The sequence below is a fragment of the Caloenas nicobarica genome, chromosome 18 (assembly GCF_036013445.1).
Source record: "Caloenas nicobarica isolate bCalNic1 chromosome 18, bCalNic1.hap1, whole genome shotgun sequence".
NCBI classification, from domain to species: domain Eukaryota; kingdom Metazoa; phylum Chordata; class Aves; order Columbiformes; family Columbidae; genus Caloenas; species Caloenas nicobarica.
The window spans coordinates 5,797,966-5,817,973 of NC_088262.1; the positions used below are offsets into that span (position 1 = coordinate 5,797,966).

At 46.1% G+C, this 20,008-nt stretch overlaps 1 long non-coding RNA gene across 3 annotated transcripts in view; it reads right to left on the reverse strand.

Annotated features, from left to right (window-relative positions):
* Positions 1–9,566: 9,566 nt before the first annotated feature.
* LOC135996009 (uncharacterized) overlaps positions 9,567–20,008 on the reverse strand; it is a 39,035-nt gene continuing 28,593 nt past the window's right edge. Inside the window, exons 5-7 of one of the 3 annotated variants that reach the window (XR_010607227.1) lie at positions 18,139–18,304; positions 13,826–13,951; positions 9,567–10,419 (exon numbers count right to left, since the gene is read on the reverse strand). This is a non-coding gene — a long non-coding RNA (uncharacterized LOC135996009). The remainder of the gene's footprint in view (positions 10,420–13,825; positions 13,952–18,138; positions 18,305–20,008) is intronic. The other 2 variants (XR_010607228.1, XR_010607229.1) reach the window with 2 other exon arrangements.

The window sequence follows — 20,008 nt, forward strand, 5'->3', positions numbered from 1 at the left end:
CAAAGCTGCTTTTTAAACTGTAAGGATCACTCACCTTAATTATTTTATGGCGATTAAAAAAAAAAAAAAATTGAAGATAAAGGTCTGATCTTTTGCCCTCTCAATTTATGATAGATAAGGTAGCTTGAAAAGTTTCATTAAGAACTTACTTAAGAGTTGTGTGTGTACTTAGCATTTGCCAGGAAGACGGGTAAATCTTTTTCATGAGAGGGGAAATCCAGGAAAACTGTTCAATCTTTTTCCTGAGAGATGCTGAATGAGAAAAAAGAGATACTAAATGGGAAAAAAACCCTGAATGTGAGGAAATAACTTTCATTCGGTCTCCTTAACTGAAAGAAGGAGCAATGGAAGATATTTGTTTACCAAAAATGCCCGATAAACACAGAAGTTCTGCTATTTTTTTGACATTCTGATTATCTTGAGTCAGGGAAAAAAAAAAAAAAAAAAAAAAAAAAGATCATCTGAGGATGACCAGGGGCTCCCTTTGAAATAAATGGAAACTCAACTTTATTTAGGCAAGGATCCAGCAAATACTACTTCTTCTTTCTAGCCATGATGTCCTCAAAACCACAGCTCTGAATCTGCACTCTTTGGCTCTCCCAGCAATGGGGTTTTTTGACTTAGGAAGGAGCAGATGAACCTGTAACTGTTTTCTAGTCTTTCAGGAAAACAAGGTAGACACGTGTCTTGAATGAAGAAGGAAGGATGTTTCCCAGATGGTCAATTTATCATAAAGAAACAATTGGAAGATGCCTCAATTTTTGCAATAAAATCCACAACAAAATGAAGTTTTAACATCCCTAGGTGATCTCGCCTGGTTGTTGATTAAGGATTTAGAGCAACCAAGAACAATACAGCTCAGTGAGAAACCATCCATATTTTAAGCTTTCGGGTGAAAAACAGTTGGGTTTTCTGGAGCACGTGGCCCTTGCCTGGGTTTCTGATGCCTCTTTGCAATCCTGTTCCTATCAGTAACTGTTTTATGCAGAGCCCAGTACTTGCTCAGGACTTTGAGAGTTTAGTTAGTGGCTACTAAATGACACACAGAATATTCCATTTAGGAAAGGCAAAGGTTACAGGTATTGGGTCTGCGAGCATTAATTTGAGAAGCGTCAGGTTAACCTACTGTGCTCTCAAGCTGTGACGATTTGAATGATGGTGACTTCAAAGTAAAATGAGTTCAAATGTCAGTGTCTTGATGAATACAGGCTGAAAGTGGTTCTCATGAGAGGAAGATCATTGAAAATTATCTTCGTATTAATGAAAAAAAATGAGGGTGCTTCTTTTCAGATGAGCAGAAGCCTGGTGACTCTGTATGCGTGCAGACACGAAGAGCGAGTTAAATGGAAAGATGCCAGTTTATGACAGCTGAAGGTACGACCCTGAATCTTTAAGGGTATTATCCACGGAAAAAAAAAAAAAAAGCCAATGGAAATTTCTCTGCGTTTGCTGCGCTCCAGGTCTGGCCCTCATTCAACTCTTATTAAAGTCCATTGTGTCACGGCGACAGGAATAATGGAGGGGAATGGAGATTCAAGCTGTGTGTTTGCTCCTGAGACACACAAAGTGGATTTTAACACAGTTTGTGCATCCTGGTTTTAAGCAGCTCATGTAAGGAGTAGTTCATGGAAGACTGAATCGGTCACTGGCATTGAAACCATCATACAGTTTAAATCGATGATTCAAAGCAGAGTAAATCACACATTTCCTCTCCACTTCTGATTCCTAATGGCATAATTGCTCCAAAATAATATAATATGTGCCTTACAAGATTAAGCAAAGGGTCGGATTAGTATAATATCTTTCCCGAACTGATGGCAAAAAGCTGTGTAAACCTGGGGCCACACGTTGAACTCTCCCAGGCCGGGACTCTTGGGACTTTATCTGCCAATAAAGCAGTGGCGGGGGGAGAACACAGATTCTGCTGTTTCACCGGTCACTGGTGTTTGCCACGTGATGGCCACACTCAGCAATCCCCACATACCTGCATATATATAACCCAGTACCTGCATATATATAACCCACTTCATTACAACCGAATGTTTTTCCTTGAATACACAAACCAGCAGGAGCTATTATCTCATACGCTATTATTAACGTGCAAGACTCGAGACCGTATCTGCACACAGCGGTGGATCTGTCTACTCTCAAGAGTCGCCATAACTAACAACTTCAGAAAAAGGGATAAAACAGCCGTGTTGCACAATCACATGGGGTTTGGCAATGGGAAGGAAGGAGAGGTTTTCTTCTTGATCCCACGTGATGATTGTCTTATATGCTGGAAAATGAGCACTCAGAGTGACATACTTTTTATTGTAGCTAATGTAACTCAGTTTTGTGAAGAAGGTGATTCTGCTGCATGACCATATTATCTAAATTGCTTTGTCGCCAACGCGTAGAAAACTGAATATAAAATTGCCTGAACATAATTGAGTGCTGACTCACCTTCGATTAGAGTAAATGGTGCAGCGTTCCAGGGAGTCTTGGAGCTTTCTATAGTCTCACACTCCGATGTGAAATCTTCTGATTGATTTTTCTCCCCTCCAAGCAAACTTACGATTCGTGCTCCCATTTGAGGCTAGATGCTACGAATCCAGCTGCTGTCACAAGACATCTTCCCCCTGCTTCGTTATCTTGATCAATTTTCTGCTGAAACTCTCATCTTTCATCCTGGCTGGTGCAGTCGCCTCCCTTGTGATTATTCCAACTCCCCGCTCTCTGTATCCGTAGCCGCTCTCCAAGTTCCATCTCTAACACTTTAGTTTCTAAGGCTACATAGCTGCGAATGTTTTCTCACCACATGCTTTTCCATAAATTCTCACAATTTCACTTCAGTCAAATCCAAGGCTGCCTCGTTTTACATACATGGCACTGTTCATAGCAGACTCTTTTAATAAAAGCACCTTCAAACACAAGCAGGCAAACACAGCCCCAAGTATTGTAAGTGGAAATGCCTTTTTTTTTTTTTCTTGAAAATGGTCTCATATCACAAAGCTCCGTTTGGAGGTGCAACTAGAAACAGAGCAATTTTCAGTTTTTTAAATGAAGTGGAAGAAGGGCAATTTGAAGAAGCAATGCCAGAGACCTGAGGTGAACTGAGCCAGAGATACTGGGCAGAGAGCTTAAATTTAGCTGGCCATGGCACTAAGACAAACCAGCACTTGTGCCTTTGGGTAATCTCAGTCCTGACTCCGTCACTCAGGTAGTTAAAAGAATCAGTGGAAGAAGGGCCATGACCTAAATAGTTGGGATAACAGCAATTATTTACCAGCAATCCCACCCACAGGGATTTGCAGAAGATGCCAGCCCTGAGCTGGAGGATCTGGGAGTGGAGCCAGTCATGGAAGTGGCAGAACTTGGTTTAGTTTCCAGCTAGCTCTGAACATCCCCTTTCTTCCTGAAGTATTGCATTAGTAGCTGTTGAAAATGGGGTAGGGAAGAGGCTAAAATTTGTTTCATTTAAACGTGGGACTGGTTTCATATTAGGTAATAACTCAGAAATGAAGAGTAACTTCATCACGCACGTCAGGCTTCGCTCCTCCAGAAGCCCTTGCCCAACTTCCCTCCTTACCAGGCATTTTAACTTTTATTATCTAGTAACAAATCATACCTGCCTTGCCCCAAAGAGGATAAATCTCATTTATCTCCAACTACAAAGAGATAATAATGCAATTGGTCCTTCACACCAGGAGACTGCCTGTCTGTTACCTAGAAGTTCTCGTCCAAGTTGGATCAACATCTCTCCCTTCCACAGAGTAAAGAGAAACTCGGTTGGAATGTATTTCCAGAGACAAATGGACCCCCAAGATAAAAGAACAAGAATTGATTGTAAAAAACCACCATAAATTTGGTACGGAGGAGTGAATGTGAAATTCAGAGCTGATCTAGAGCCAGGTTCGAATCCAGCCAGAGTGAAGGATCTGATCTCTTCTAGTTGATCTGCACAAACAATGTCCCTTTGCAAATTACAGGCACATTTAAAAGGCATAATGAGAGGAAAAGAGGAACCTTGAATGGTGAAGAAAGCAACACATTCTGAGTTTAAAAGACTGAATCTTTCAAAGGTAGCAGCAAAATACATGAGCATATCCGTGGCTTCCCCAGATGGGTTGGGGTCATTTGTCACTCCCAGCCCAGGCTACATTTGACCGATCTCACTTATATCGCAAGAAGTATGTTTTCAAAGGGGAGAAAAAACAGACGTTCAAGCTCAATATTCCTATCCGGATCGCTCTTACTCAATGTTTTGACACCAGCCAGTCCAAGTGACATCCAAACGGGGACAGCGGAAGTATTAATGTCCCCGATTCGGCTGAATCGGGGGGCCGCCTGGATGACAAGGAAGAACAAGCCTCGAGGGAGGCACCGGGGGATGTGCGGCACAGAGCAACGTGCCCGACGTCGGCATCGCAAAAGTCGTGCGAGGGGCTCAAGCATTTAAACTCTTCATCTACGGTGACCAGGGGGTCGCGTGGCTGCATTTACAGTTTGGCTGCTGGGAGGAGCGTGGGCAGAGCGGCGAGGCAGGGGACCCTGGGCTGAAAGCCTGAGCTCATTCTGCAGTGGAGATAAGACCTCAGATAGAAATTCTTCAAAGGGATGTGACCAGGCAGGCTGTCACCGTGGGAGTCTCAGAGCAGGCAATCAGTCCACCCTTTAATAAATAGAAGAACATACAAGATGGTCGGGGGAGAGCACACTTCTTAAAAGTGCTGGAGAACCAAGGCGGAAGCATCTCTTGTTGCTGCTCCGCGAGGTGATGGAGGTTTCTGAAGGAGCGGTAGCACCCGCGTAATCAAACAGGAGCAACAGCGCTGATCCTGCCCCAAGGCTTATGCTCAAACCTAGGACTAATGAATGTAAAGGCACTGACAGAAAAAAGCTTCCACAGAATCCCTTTTCTAAGGGCTTTGATTTTACTGGAACGTGCACAGCAGTAAAATTCACATAGCCAACGGGAAAGCCATGTCCTGGCCTGACCCAGCCACGGAAAACAGCAAAACACAGGGACAGAGATTTGGGGTCACATTTGGGGAGGATCCGTGATTCAGCATGACAGTTTACTAAATCTCCTCTAATTCGTCACGTAATGAGGGAGCGGGGCAAATACCTACAGCTCCAGGCTGCTGCTTCAATGCAAAAAGGTACAGCCCAGACAGTGACGAGCATCTAAAGAATAAATGACTCTCAATTAGGACAGTAGGTCAGAAAGAGCAAGATGATTCATATCCAGGACATACTCCAACCATCCACAACAACACTCAGCAATTCTATACAGCTTTACGTCTTTGAATCGCCCACAAACACCCTGTCCTTTCGATGGCCGTGGCAGGTAACAGGCAGCGAGGCTTGAAACGTGTGCTTGAGACCTGCTAATTCTTGGAATAATTGGGCTGAACTGGGAAGAAACAGCTTCCGCTGTTCTCCCAGCAATAGGGAGGAATGAGGCAGCTCCATCCTGGTCACAGCTGCCACCGCTGGTCTAGAAAGCAGGGGACCTGCAGAGTCACACCCCAAAATTAATAAATGAGGTACCCAGAATTAACAGCCTCTTTTAGAGAACTGGCTGTACGCGGTTTTCCCAGGAGTCAGCAACAGGTCGTGCCAGATGGGGCTGAGAAGTGCTTGGCTCCCAGGTCAGCACCCTGACAATGCCGCCGCTCAGCTGTGCAAATCGTATTTTACTTGCTTGACTGTGAGTTGCTGGGCAGTGGGGTGTAATTTTCCACACTTGCAGTTGGCCTTGGCTTTTACCTTGACTTGCGTTTGACAGTGCGAGCTCTGTCAACATTGCTTCACCTCTTAGGAAACACTAATGAAGAAGCCTGGGCAATAGGTGTGTATTACTACCCAATAATTCAATGATCTACTTTAACCTAGTCACCACAGCTTACTACTCTGCAACAAAATGTCTTTTCCAGATTTACCTGAAGACTGGAATATCAGAAAAACTCAGAGATGCCAGACATACACTTGGTTGACTTTGATCTCTCTGAAGACAAATCTTTTAAAGTTTAGATCAAGGAATCTTTTAATGAAACAAAGAAATCGTGCCACTTGTATCAGTTCCAGATATAAATAAATCAGCTAGAAATAAACAGGAGCAAGGCGAACGCAGAGGAGACAGCCACGCTCTGCAATGTCAGTCCAAAGTGACTGTCTGATGGATGATAATGTGCCTGGCTCGGAAAAAAAGTCAGAGTTTAGAAGTCTTGCTGCCAGCCATCTGGCAGATCTTCCAAAATATATTGCAGTAAAACTTCATTGAATTGCTACCTTTTTTGCAACTCCTGCTATCAAGACAGTCTATTTACTTTTTAAGCGTGATGAGGATTTTGAAATGTCTACCAGGGCTCTCTCCTTAGGAACTCGTTCTAGCTCTCCCCAAGGCCAATTCATTGCTCCTTCCCTCCCCCAGGCTGCCATATATGCATAATCTTCCCAAAGCAAAGATGCTCTTATACATTTAGGGGGTCACTGAAATACTGAGCGCATCTAACGCCGTTCAGGCTGCTGCCGTCTGTTCCCCGTTTGCAGGTGCCATTCCCTTGTGCTGCAAGAGAGGCAGAAGTTCAGGGCAGCGGGATTTGTGGCACATCCATCCTCGTGTTCCAGAAGCATCATTACTTCTCTCTTGGAACTGAAGGGCAACATTTCATACTTCTCAACAGTATAGGGCTTATTTTCATAACTGAGTGATTTGGACTCTGTACCCCAGAAGGCAATAGTAAATATTACCACTAACCATTTCCTAATGCTCTCTAGCAACATAGAGTGCCAAAAAACTACGGGCACTTAAAAAAAAAATCCCATGAACATTTAAAATCCCTTTACAGAACAGGCTGCCTGCCGAATATTAATGATTTTTTTTTTTTCCTGTTTCATCAGCTTCTCCCACCTGGTCCATAATCAACTGTAATCAAGTCTATGACCCTCCTGAACTGTGCTGAAGCAGAATGGCTTGTTGCCACGGGACTGAGGGTGCCAGAACGCAGATAAACCCCCAACACGCCGTCTGAGAGGCAGCTGGAGATCCGATCTGGTGACTCCTGGCTTGTAACATGGACTCAGTAAAAGCTATTTGCAGCTGAAATGATCTTTAATACTGAAACTAGAGTTAACCTGGGTGGTGAGTGGAGGAGATCATCTGCTCCGAGAAAGAAACCAAGTAGGAAGATAACAAAGGAGAGGGACTCTTGAAGAGGGGAATTAAACTGAAAACGTGCACTGATGGAAAAAGGAACACAGGAAAAATTATGTTGTTGCATCTCCCCCTCACGCCTGATCAGGTCCTTGTCCCCCCTCAACTGCCAGCCATGCTCATCATTTGTAATTCTCAGCCTTCTTAGACAGATGGGGCTAAGCAACAAAAGCTGTCTCTGAGCAGCCCTCAAGCTTGTCTCACCTTTGTCCCAGCTAGTTTTAGTAAATTTTAGTCAAATCCGTTTGGTTCTTAATATGGGCTTGGTTTTAATTTCACCATGTACAGCGGTAACTTGTTAACAAGCTGCTCCAGGAGATCTTTGTAGGACAGTGGAAAGCAGGGAAAGGAAATAATTACAGCATTTCCACCTACGGTAGTCTGCTTCAGGGCAGGTATAAATAGATCCGTAAGTGTTTGTTCACTTAAAAGAGAGTTCAGCCTAACTGCTTTTTCAATTGCCAGCAGCAGAGTTGATGGTTTGGGGTTTTTTTTTCTCAAAAACGAGGGCAAGGACCATCTACTAAATATCACGCTCCCTTCCTCCACACCACAAGTAGCATTTTAGAAGTTTCAGAATTTTTACCAAATCCAGATGTCGGGTGTGTAAAAGTATGGGCAATTTTCAAAGCCATTCTATTTGTTTGGGAAAGGAAGGCTAAGTAGATCACGAAACTCAAGTCAGCTTCAGAACTAAGGAAGTCAATGAAAAAAAAAACCTAAAAAATCACATTTCATTCACTTGGAGCATCCCAAAAAGCTCTGGACTGATTCATGCAGAGTAAGTCCCTTTGGAGTCCCACCACAAAGTTTCAAGTTTCACTCGCTTAAACATCTAGAAATGCCCCGTTTCTTGTCCATTTGCAGCCAAATGGCAGCGCAGGCACAACACAACGTCCAGCTGGGAGGGGACTGGGGTCCCAACAGGTTGGGGAGGATCGAGCTGTGAGCAGGGCATCGGAACCCTGGCTTCCAGCTCAAGCATCCCAGAAATAACCTCCTGGCCCTCTCCTGGAGCATCAGTCCCACAGCTCCATCCACCGTTCCGCGGCTCCGGAGCCCAAAGCCCTGCCGAGCTCCGCTTTTCCATGCACGAAATTGTTTAAATAAACTTCCCCACTGTGGGCTCGCAGAAATGCAATAAACATCATTTACGTAGTCTCCTAAGTCGCTCTGCTAATGGGCCGGTAATAATGGCATTACGAGGGTTTTCCAGGCAAATTTGCTGTACTCTGCCTCTGGCCCGGGGTGTGAAAGCCTCACGTCGGTGCTCGGTAACAGCCCGCAAGCACGTACTCTGCCACTGCCTATTGTTCAACCTACAGGTACTATATTTAACCGAACAATAGCTAACAAACAAAAGACATTTTAAGTGGTTTGTGGTGTCTACTGAGCATCAGCTGCCTTTTTTGTGCTGTACTCCGTCTTCAGTCCTGATGCTCAGGTCTCCTGGGTCCTATTCAACTGCAAAAGCCCAAAGCTACAGTGAGAGGAACAAACTAATCTGATGGGGAAATAAAACAATTGATGGCTCATAAAGGCACAATGGACAGATACTTGAAAAGGAAAAAAGCAGAACAAATTCAAATCTAATTGTGAGTCCCACCACAGGAGCGCTGTAGAAGCAGCAAGTTCCTCCACGTTCCTCCGCTCATGCCTCACGCCAGCCAACGTCACAGGTGCCAAACCTGTGATGCCCGGTGGCGTTAATGAGGTTTAGACCTGAATTAAACCACTCTTCTGCATGCCGGGGGAGGTGATTCAGACCTCTGGTCTTGTGGCACCTCTAGCTGCTTCAGGCTGTGCTGAGGCACCTGGAGGTGCACGGTTGTGGGTCCCAGTCCGAAGCCGTGGGACAGGAGGTGTGTGCAAGCAAAGGAGGTGAGGTCTGCTGGAGCCTGGACAGCCCGAGGGAGGGAAGGGGCTGCTCGCAGGTTTCCCGTGGGGACCTGCCCCCAAAATCAAGCGTTTTGAAAGCAACAACAACGCAAGCCCCCGGACAGCGCGGGGATCTGTGCAGGGCTCTAGCGGAGGACAGGAGGCTGAGCCCACGTACCCCAACACCCACCTTCCCCCTGGAAGGGCAGCGGGCAGGGTCAGCTGCTGCTTTTCCGGGGAAAGAGGATGCCAGGACTGGTTCAGAAAGCCCCGTGACGGGGAGGTCATTCCTGGGGTGGCAGGGACCCCTGTGCACCTCAGCTGTGGGGCTGTCACCTCCCCGGTCCCTCCTCTCTCCCCAAAGCAGCATAACGAGGCCAGCGGAAATCTGAAGTAGAGAGATTTACTTTACTCAAGGGTTCCTACTCAAAGCTACAACTACTGACAGATTTTTTTTCTACTCCTGCACGCAGTGGGAGGAAGCTGATAGTATTTATTAAGCTGATCACAGGCACCAAAGCTCAATCCCAACTCCAGATATGCAGGCAATCGTCAGAGCCTGTTGTGTCTGCATGAATATACTAATCCTGACTCTGCTTTCTGAATTCGTAAGGCGATGTATAGCACCATTCATTTGTGACAGAGTCTTCTAGATGGCTGCAGAGGGCAAGACAGTATCTTTAATATGGAAAACTCTGAGGCAAGCTATTTTAGTGCCTTGGGATCATTAACATTTTTGAATGTCTGAGAAGCTGCTAACATTTATAAGACTTTACAACCAAGATCCATTCTCCCAAATGGAGAAAGAGCTCGTATTTTTCACATACACTTTAGATATTGATAATTTTCTCATTTTCTGATATGACAGGGCTTGGGAACTTTTTTCCCCTCTGAGACAAGATGACTGACAGAAGGAGATGAGAATTTCTCATAAAGAGACGCAATACATTTTTACACAGCCGAGGCTGGAAGAAAGCAATAATTGTCCTAATATGCAGGCACGGTTCTCCAGAACGGCTGATGATTTATTTCAAGAGACACCGCTGACAAAAATACCAGGCATGTGTTCCCGAGCCGAAGTTGGTTTGAACAACCTGTCACCCTCCTGCCTGCCGTGCGGTGGCACCATGGCCGGTCTGGAGACCCCGTCCTCAGCGGGTGTGGGTCACTGGAGCTTCACCAGCACCTTTGGTGACTCTGACCCGTTGTCACAGAGGTGGCACTTGGCACACGCTTGGTTCAGTGTCCCCTCTCTGGGTCGTTCCCAGCAGATGCTTGGAGGTCTCGGGGAGCTTCAGGCAGAAGTTAGAACAGCCCCTGCTGAACCACTCTGGGCTCTGCTTTAGAAAAAAAAAAAAATCAAAACCGAAAAAAGCCCCCCAAAAAGCAAACCAAATCAAACAAACAAACAAAAAACACCTCTCCAAAAAACCCAACCAAACCCCCAAAACGGAGAAGCTGCCCCCGAGCCTTGGGCCAGCGCCGAGCCTGGGAGCAGCCCTGTGCCCGCCGCGGGGACACCCCTGTCCTTCAGCGTCACGACCATGCTGTGCCCGAGCAGCTTTGCTTTCCACATGCTTCCTCAAAACCGTTGGGCTTTTCCCAGCGCTTGGCCAGGCCCTGCAGCAGCTGGAGCTGTGTCACTGCTGCACACAAGCCAAAATTTATTGCCCTCTACCTGCTTTCCTCCCAGCCTCCCCTTCCAGCTGTTCTCTGTCTCCTCTCGCTATCTGCATCTCATGTTCTTTGCTGCTGTTCCTAATAGCTCTTGTCTTTGCCAAGTCTCATCCTACCCATCTCTCATTAAACCCCAGACCTTTCGCAGAGCTTTTCTGCATTGATCTCCCAGCCAGCTTTTGTCTCTTCGACATCTAGGTTCTCTTCGTTTGTACTTTCCTCTCTGGATCTGGGAATAATACTGCTTCTATTGATGTGACCAGATCCAGGCCCTTATATTTTATTAAACTCTTTGGGATAAGGTTCACGGCTTTCAAGGGATAGATGTGCATCTTCTGCTTTGCAGATATTGTGGTGGGTATGACTGTCCCCTGCACCAGCAACACCCGGCACGTCGTGAGAGCCCCGAGAGCCTGATGGGTATCACGAACAGCAGGAAGCTTATCCTGTGCTAGATACTGGCTTGAGAGAGACGTTATCCCTGGCGGATACCAGCTCCAGAGAGACATTTTCCATGGCAGCCCTGCCCAGGAATAGCTCCTGACTTCATCTAAAAGAGGAGCAGGAGGTGGTTGAACAGGGTTGTGCCACTTGCTGGAGGACGGCATGGCCAAGCACGTGGGGCAGGGGTGGCCTCTGCCTACCTGTGGTTTATTTGCCTCCTCCTGCTCATTTTCTGGTGGCATGTTTTGCTCCGCTGTGGCCTCAGACCAGCGTCTTGATAGAAAGCGGCTGGTATGAGCAGTCCCTCCCAACAGCGAGTGCTCCCCAGAACATGAATATCCAGGAACATGCGCTCTAAGCAGATCTCTTATTTGGAAAACTAGATGGTATTGACTATTTATAAACCTAAGCTTAGAGCAAGGCAAGGCCAGCTGGAAAATATGCCACCGTGAGTGAAGGTGCTTAGGAGCAGAGGATTGGGGGTTTTCAGCCCTGAGCAAGTGGCTTCGCTTTTTCCCCTCCTACTGATTTAGTTTGGAAGCATATCAGAGGGCACTTTCTCCTGTTATATGGTGATAAAACCCTGGGCTCAATAACTGAGATCTGCTGCCTGGCATCAGAGCAATACAAATAACAATAAAAGAAACAAAATAGTGGTGAGTCAGGCTGGTTTCGACTTGGGAAAACATCAGTTATCCCTATTACTCACCAGCTCTGTCGTCTCCTCTGGGGACTCTGCTGGCCACCAACAAGTCTGCATGCTAAGAAAGGCTCTATTTAGCTCAGGCCCTCCTAGAAATGGTTTTCCCTGGGGTTTCGGTGGGTCAGCAGTTGCATACCCACATCACTGGGATGGAGTGCAAGCTGCCTTTTTGCAGAGCAAGAAGCGCTTTGCAGCTGAGCCCTGAGGGACCACGGGGCTGTAGACCCGATGTGACATGGAGCGGCCACAGCCCAAGGTGGGCTGGACAATCCTTGAGGCCTGTGCCTTCATCTGGGTGGAAAAAACAGCAGAGGGAGCCTGGAGGGAGGCCACCCCTGTCCCCAGCGCTGGCCGTGGTCACCCATGGGCTCCGGAGCCATGTGCAAGCCTCTGTCGCATCCTGCAGACATCACCGCAACAGCCCAACACGTCCAGAACATGCACAAGGGGCCAATTCTAGCTGGGAGTTGATTTTTGCTATCAAGATTTGTATTTATTAATTTCCAGCCCATTCGCTTTCTTCTGGCACCATTTTTCTCTGCAAGTGAAAAATTTACCCTGAATCACAGCGTGTTATTTCCACTTGTCAAGATAAAGGTTAATGAAATACCAGTAACTGCATCACAAATCCAGCTCCGTATTTATCAGAGGTTTTATATGGCATGTTATACTGCACAGCCTATGCTTAGAAAAGGCTGTGATGAAAACAAAACCAAACTGTCAGAGGTCAAGAAATTCACAGTTAGAGCAGCTGAGCCTCTGCCCATCACTCCTCACCTCTCACCTGCAGGACAAGGGAAAAACCCTCCTGCAACTGGCACAAACAAGTGTGGGGCGAGATTTAACCTGACACACAAGATTCTGTAGGACGGTGGTATTTAAACAGCATTTTCCTGTGCAAACATCGTCTGCGTCTGGATAATGGTTACTTGGATATTTATACACTATGTAAATAATATATAAATTCCATATATCATAGAATATCTGGAGTTGGAAGGGACCTATTAGGATCATTGAGTCCTATAAATATATATAGGATTTACAAGCAACATAACGCTATATTTGACATGGAGTCATCTTCAAAAAGATTTGCACCAGAGGTGCAAAGAGAATTTTACAGACTCGCTGCAAAGAGTTTCTCAGGTTGTGAATGTGAAACGGGGGCTGGCAGAGGGACACACCATGTGCTGCTCTGTGCCCTGGGAGCCGACATGAATTATGCAGCGAGAAACTCCCGTTGGAGACCTGCAGGCACAAGATCAGACCCCGAATTAAATACTTGGACACAGAGAAGATGCTCCTGCTCAGCAGCAGGCCGAGCACACGGGCTCTCAGGAAGGAAGGGAGGAGCTGATTTGTTTTCTTCCTCGGCAAGGGACGGGTGGGATGAGTGTCAGAAACTGCCGTTTGGGATGAGTCAGGAGATGGGCATGGGGCGGTTTGCATTAATACTGGCTTGAACACATGCCAAAGAGGATTTCCAAAATTCACAGCCAGTTATTTCTTGTCACAGGGTTAAAAAAAAAAAAATCCTATAGCTTGTTCTTCCACTCCAAGGCATGCGATCAAAAGCCTGCGGAGATTATTCTGAGAAGGTTTGTTTGTTCTGTAAATACGTTTTTGAAATCTTGAATACAGATGACTAAGTTAAAAAAAACCCAAAAAACAGCAACCCAAAAACTTCTGACGGTGTGTACCCTCTCACCGAGAATCTTTTTCCTCCTCCGAAGTGGATTAAAAAGCATTGTTGTGAAATCCCAGCACAGATTTTGTTATGGGCTGAATCAAAATGCTTTGGAGTATTTGGAATTCAGATCTGAAATTCATCGTTTCAGCCCATATGCTCCATATAAAAGTAAGATAAATGAAGAGATGTACTTTTTCTTCCTTTTGATATGCAAAGATTTAGATGAAATACTTACTTTCCAATTTTCTTTCTCAGCAGAAAGTCACTGGAAATCCTATGGAACATGAAATACCTTGTGAAGCCTGAGAAGATCCTGAAATGATGGATGCCATCAGAAGCCAAAATAATACGTAGAAAGCATCTGAAGAAAGAGATCCTTAATCACTCAGGGAAGCCTGTTGATTTGTTGCCATCTACTTAACTCAAAGCTTGTGTTGTCATATAGCTAACTTTAAAATTTAATGAACCATTTGGAGAAAGGAAATCTCTGTTAAAAAAAAAAAAATCAGTCCTGTCCCTCCAACTGAAGTGTGAGCAATAACAGACCCATCAGGAATTCTCGGCAAGTCCTTCATTAAAACAGTAGCACCAGATGAGACCTAATTTTCCTGATATTTCCAGAGGACAATGTAAGAAGGAAAATATTTAAGATTTTATGTATTCCTGAAGAATAGTTTAAAAAAAGGGGGGAGGGGGCAAGGTCCTCCCCAGGTTATTTGCTAGACCTCTTTCATTTACAGGTATGTTACTGTTTAAATTGAATATCAGTAATAATAATATGTTTATTTTTAAAAAAACTTTTGCCCACTAGATGGCTGTAATTGTTACGGCCATGCTTAATTTTTGGTATCGAATTCCCATCTTTAACAAAGTATATCCTCCCTTTTTGTCATTCTGGATTACACGCTCTCGATCTGCAGCACCGTGTTTGAAACAGCAGCCTCCTTGCTTTGGAAATTTCAGCTGTTCATAGAAAATTCAGGCGTTCAAAATGGCCACTGCGGTGGGTTTTTATCACATCTGAGGAACAGAAACCTGCCACCATTTTGAACGATAAAGTGGGAATTTTTTTTGGTCATTATTGAAAGAAATACTTTGTTTTCTGCTAATACAAAAACTGATCAAAGACTGAGGAGTCCTTTGGAAAGGTTTTTCTGATAGCACACCCTTTACCACAAGCAGCTTGGGATTACTGTTGTATCCCAACAACGTTACGGATCTGATGGCCGGGAGCCCAGAAGGCAGGATCGAGCACCTCCCGCGTCCCAGATTCAGCAGAGGAGCTGATGCGAGAAAGGAGCAGGATCTAGTGGAAGGAAAGCTCAGACGGGGGATCGCAGAGAACGCAATTTGCCTGCTGTTTGCACAGGCTCCCGTCCAGCGGCAGGAGCAGGGCTGCTGTGGGTTTGCACAGGGTTTGCACAGGGTTTGCACAGGGTTTGCACAGGGTTTGCTGGCTGCGCTTCCCCGTCCCTGCAGTTCACCAGAAACTCCGCCGAAAGAGAACGACCACGTAGGCAAAGACTTTCCTGATTCAGTGAGCGCGCAGGATACTAATGCTTCATCTAAACACAGCCTCCTGCACCTAAACATCTATAATCTGTGTGACAGCTCTATACTACAAGATACACGGAAAGGGAATTGGCTCCCTTCTCACTTCCTAAGTTAAACGCAAGTTTTAAGCAGAAGTGTACAGAAACATTTGTAGCATCTCTCCGCTAAGCATGAGCCTGTTTGGATTCACCGAGGCATCGCTGTGGCCCCTCGGCGCGGTGCCTGGTTCTGCTGGCGGTTTTACAGCCCCTGCTCCCTGCAGGTAAATTTGCCCTTGATGGGAATTACTTGTTAGTTGATAAAGAGTTTGCCTCCTGGTTCCATACTGCACCGAATGGGGTGATCAGGGTCTGCCAGGTTTCATAAGACTTAAGTGCAGCTTCTCAATTAAGTGTCTGTAAAGAGGGTTTGCTCAGCCAGGGCCTCGTAAGCAGCTTGAACGGAGCCTTTGCCGCGGTTAAAAGCACCAATAAATAGTGCACAGCCAGCATCGCGGTTCTGCAGATAAACTGGAAGACAAAGCACCTTTGGCATAGGAGATGCTGTCGTAAGATCTGATTTAGAAGAAATTCAGGACCATTATAGTGCGCCAGTTTAATATTGGTCAGGTAGATCATTTCACTTATTGCTCGCTCTTGCAGAAATACCGCGTCAAAGCGCTTGGAGGCTGCAACTACCGTCAAGCCAGTGCGTTCCCCCGTTTTAACCGTGTTTCTTCCCAAATCGGTATAACGAAGCGCGCTCTTTTTGTGTGCGTACATCAGGTGTCGGGGCGCGGGGCCAGGTGTTGTCCTCAGCCCCACCTGCCTTATCGCGGTGGGTGTGGGGCAGGTCCGTCCTCTGCCCTTCCTGCTGCACGCAAACCCAGCCTGCCCGGGGATTTAAATCGAGTTCATCGCCCTGCTAGCTGAACACCTTCTAAAGTGATATTAACCGAGAAGGAATAATGAACCTACACATTCACCTAAGTTGTAAGTAAGAATGAAGTGCTCAACTAAAGTGTCTCTTACTCTAAGCTGGTCCTTATTTCTAAGGCTTCTGCGTCTACAAAACAGGACAAAGTATTTTCTATTCTGCAGCAAAACACTTTGATACTAATGGATGGAAAGAACTAGGTGGTGGTCAGGAAGATGGAGATCTTTTTTACCCTCTCTTCCTTTTCCCTTGAAGGTAATTCCTGCCATCGTCCTTTGAAACAAGCTGAATGAGTCCCTAAAACTCAAGACACTCCTTTGAGAACCCCTGACTTGCTGATTTTTCTGGCTTTCTGTGTCTACAGCAAATCTTGCAGAACGGGTTTAACCGAAATAATCTCCACGCAAACATTCTACAGATAGATCAATTCCGAATCCCATATCGAATGTCCTACGGGGAGCCCACTGAATAAGTGGATGTCTTTGCTATAAAATTATAAACCAGAACTTCAAGTAGCATCATAATCACGTCGATTTGAAATAACTATCAGCATAGGCTTTTCCGTATTGTATTACATAAATAGCCACATTTTCTGAGCATTGCAAAGGACAAGTGATTAAGGTCAGCATCCACACAAGAGTCGTTTGCCTTTGGTGCCTAATTGAAGACTATTTGGAGCAGACCACGAAAGGTGCAGAGTACCTGTGATGGAGTTGCGGATGCTTTGTATTTTCTGACAATCAGTCTGGAGAGATTTTAGGCTGTGCACACGAAAAAACCCCAGAAGTATGCAAAACTGCAAGATACTTTTTGAGTAACACAAGCTGCCTTGCAGACGAGACGGGGCTGGTTCAAGACCACGGCGCTCGCTCCTGCAGGTAGCAAAGCTGCCTTGGATCTCACATTGTCCTGGTGGAGCACACCCCCCCGCCAGCTTCCTTCGCAAAGTAAACCACATACCAGGGGGATTTGCTGGGTAAATAACAAGTCACCCCTGCAATATCAGCGCTGGAGAGGAACAGAGGAAGAGCCGTACTAGGCGCTCCTCACCGCGCATCTCGCCACGGGAAGATGCTCAAGTATTTGGGAGGGTGGCACGCGTAAGACCCTAATTGAGATGTATCAGACTGCAGCACCAGAGAGTTGCCTGAACCGTGATGGAGATATCCAGCTCGGAGTCAAAGAGCTGCAGGCAGCCGTGAAGGCTGAGAGCGACCAGGTTGGGTCAGATGGCCGCTGGCTTGGGGACGTTGGCTCCCGCGCCCAGAGCCAAAGCCCCCGCAGCCAGTGGGGACGTTCCAGCCGGTGTCCCCAGGCTGGGACGGGGCCTCGGGGAGGGTCACCCGCCTTCCGAGAAGGGACGTGTGTCACCTTCGTTAATCTTATCTGGGGGTTGCTCCAAAACAAAGCGTTTCGTGAGCTTTAACAAAAACACTGGGGAGCGCTCGGCGGCGAATTTTTTTGCACGCTCCCTTTTTGTTTTGTACGATTTCCAACATTTCTGGCAAAAACATTTCCTCTGACTGTTTTCCTTCTAGAAACAGCCTCTTCCAGACAGGACTGCTCTGCCACTATTTAGCTGGGTAGACGCGAGGCTATTTAAAACACAGAGCTGGAACATTAGCAAAACACTTGTCTCATTCCAAGAGAAGCAGCGAAGGGGAGGGTGCGCATCGCCGGGGTGCAACCTCGCTCACCCCCGGGAGGTTTATGCCTGCGTCATGCCGATTTGTGCTGAATTTAAGGCTTCTGGGGATGGAGTCTGTGACAAAAATCCGACAAGATTTTTTAGAAGCTGCTACTTCACAGCCTTGAGTATTTATGATTTTGGCTGCCGGCTCTCATGCACTCTGCAGTCAGCAGTTTAATTATTTACCAGGCTGTCTACAGCACCGTTCAAGCAGCAGCCATCAAACCCGACATTTTGATAATGCGAGGGTAATTGGGTTTTTTGGCTTTGGTTTTTTTTTTTCCCCCTCTCCCACCAGCTCAGCCCCCCCTATTCTGCTGGGAGATGCAGAGTCATTGCTCTGCTGGATTGGCTTCCTGCCACCTCGCTGCTCCTTTAAAACCCCATACCTCCCATTGAAGGAACTCGCTGTCCTGCTCGCCAGGAGGACGTCAATGTTTCTATGGAAACTCTTCCCAAAGATTCTCGCTCTGCGCTGCCGCCGCTGCGTATTGTATGACCAGCTTTGTACACTGCAATTCATTATCGAGGCTGTGACGAAAAGGGAGCAGCCTTCTGCCCAAAGGGAAAAAGCATTAAAAAAAAGAAACAAAAACCCTCAAGAAATAAAAACCAAACAGGCTAAGAAACCCACCTTAATATTAATAAAATAAGCCATTAAAACCAAAGGTGCTAAAGCTGTTTGGTATTTGAGTTACGAATGGAATCTGCTCGCCTGTGCTTCTTGCAATGAAAAATACCTTTTCCTGAATAATTAGCTCAGCTGAAGCAGCTTATAAATTCTATGTAAGGTGCTTTTCCTTCCGAGTAGCTAGGGGAAAATTTTCCACCTCTCAGCATTACGATCACGATGATGGATGAGTGTCACGTAGGTAACAAATGGGCCTGAACAGGAACCCTGTGCTTGAACTGCTTTGAGCACAGGCAGAGGCTCAAACCCCAGCTCAGGTTTTGCATTTGAATTAACGTCTGCAAAGGGGGCACAGAATTAATAGGCTAAAGGAAGATTCACATTGATTTCCCATTTTCCCTCAATAACAGGAAATCACTGGGACTAGCAGAGAACGCACTGACAGCATTTACGTACACCTCCCTTACTGATTGTGTCCAAAGGTGGCCAGATCGCTCACCCTGCTGCAAACGAGCACCAGGTTATTACCTACGAGGAGGGCAAAAGGCCCGGATTTTGTTCCCACTTCTATAGTAGATTTGCTGTTATTTTATATTCAGAGGTAACGCTTAACTTTGAAAAATCTGGAGTTTCTAGGTGCTGGTCTGGAGGAGCCTGGGACTCGATTTTCAGCAGGGCTGGGAAACCTCAACTCCTGCTGACAACAGCGCCCGGCTCTCAGCATCGCAGGAATTCAGACCGCAGGTGTCCCAAAGCAGATACCCCCAAACCAAGGTACTCAGCCCTTGCAGAAGGGCAACCCCTGTACCCAGCAAAGTCTGACATCTCTCGAAGCAAAACATTATGTTCATCTACTACGCTGGGAAACGGCACCAAGTGAAAACCCGAGTAAAGAAGAGGATGAGAGGAGACAAGTATTTTATTTTTAAACCTTATGAATTTCTGAGGAGTTCTGCTTTGTCGCTTTCCTAGGGAGGAAGGCAGGGTTGGAAAAATAGGAACTTCAGACTCTGCTAGTTTCCTGATACTGTGCTAAAGGCTTGTATTACCTTTAATTGATGTTTCTGAGTGCATCCTCATTGATTTACTCCAGCCGTGCTCTTTATGCAGAGAACATTCTATTCTCAGAGCGTAATCTAGACCCATGCAAACAATATAGATGTTTCTTGATAACATAATTTAGAAAGAGGAGATGTAATTACTGCCTATGCTGAACACGCAGCACTGTGAACCCGTGACCCCTTTCGCAATCCGTACAGGGAGAAACTCCCAAATCCTTCAATGTGCTTCTCGTTTCGCTGAAAGCCTTTCCCGTCTTATTATATATGCTGGTCCTCGTGCCTTTGATTTTTAGCTTCCTAAGGATAGCTCATGCTGAAATTATTTAGAAGGACTGCAAAGGCGCTTACAGATGAAATTCAGGGGTCATTCCTGCAGAAATGTGTCCATTGGTGGAAGAGGGGACAGCAGCAACGTGGGCATCTGCTGTGGGGTGACGGGAGGGGACCAGGCGAGTTCTCCCTGGCGTATCTTGTTCTTTTAAGAAGTGCAATGAAACAGGTTCTTGCTTTTAAGGCCTTCTTTTAAATACTTGAAGAGAAGGTTGGGACTCATCTGACCTGCTCCAG